Source organism: Meleagris gallopavo, chromosome Z (genome assembly GCF_000146605.3).
Source record: "Meleagris gallopavo isolate NT-WF06-2002-E0010 breed Aviagen turkey brand Nicholas breeding stock chromosome Z, Turkey_5.1, whole genome shotgun sequence".
Taxonomy (NCBI): Eukaryota; Metazoa; Chordata; class Aves; order Galliformes; family Phasianidae; genus Meleagris; species Meleagris gallopavo.
The window spans coordinates 20,391,485-20,392,376 of NC_015041.2; the positions used below are offsets into that span (position 1 = coordinate 20,391,485).

An 892-nucleotide genomic window follows, 5' to 3' on the forward strand; every position below is an offset into this window, starting at 1 on the left:
TCATCATTTCTCTTTCCAAAAAAACATGATATTTATTAAAAAACAAAACAAAACATGTATTTATAAACTGGAGATGCTGTGTGCGTTGAATACTGAGATTGATTTCAAGCAAAGCAGGGTTTGTCTTGAGGAATTTTGAGAAATGCAGTGGTTCTGTCCTGTGTGTTTTATGACAAGATTATGTATTTTCCTGAGCCTTGAAAGTTGTCCATCTGAGGTTTTCTTTCACTTTGCTGCCCTGATCATCTTGATCTTTCTAATCAAGCTTATGTGAAACTTTGTACCCAATAGCCTAGTGAAATTTTGGCTGTTGAGATGCATCTTACTCCCACATTACCAGGTGGTATATGTGATTTTTTAATTTGTATTACCTACTAGTGACCTACCCATGATATTTATCGGTGCTGATGTCAGGGTACTGTACTGAACAAGTACAGATGATACATTTTGCATCTACCAATTGGGGAGAGCCACATCACTGAGCAGACTTCTGAGCAACCTTCTTGAGAAACCTATGACGTGTTTTAAAATCCCCTGAACAGAGTCTACAGTCAAATAATTATGACTCACCCTTACAGAATAAACATTTGTCAAAATGGTTTATAATACTCTGTCATGGCTGGTTTTCATCTATAATCCTTTGCTGATGGAAACTTCCAAAATCTGAGCTTAGTAGCAGTTGTGGGTGGACTGCTTGTTTTGTTTGTTATCAGTTTGTGTACTAATTTGTGTTGATGTTGAAACATAACAAGGTCTCAATCCATTGTTATGTGAAAGATTCATCAACTACATTAGATTAGAAACAAGACTTTTATGAAATACATACGCAATATTTTGGATATACTTACTTGTCAAGAATGTATTTTAAAATAGCTTTTAAATTTAGTGTTTT

General features: G+C 34.6%; 1 protein-coding gene across 1 annotated transcript in view; it reads right to left on the reverse strand.

Moving 5' to 3' along the window:
- The window catches only part of THBS4 (thrombospondin 4), a 1,064,342-nt gene that overhangs the window by 683,836 nt on the left and 379,614 nt on the right, over window positions 1-892 (reverse strand). The gene's annotated exons all lie outside the window — the stretch shown is intronic.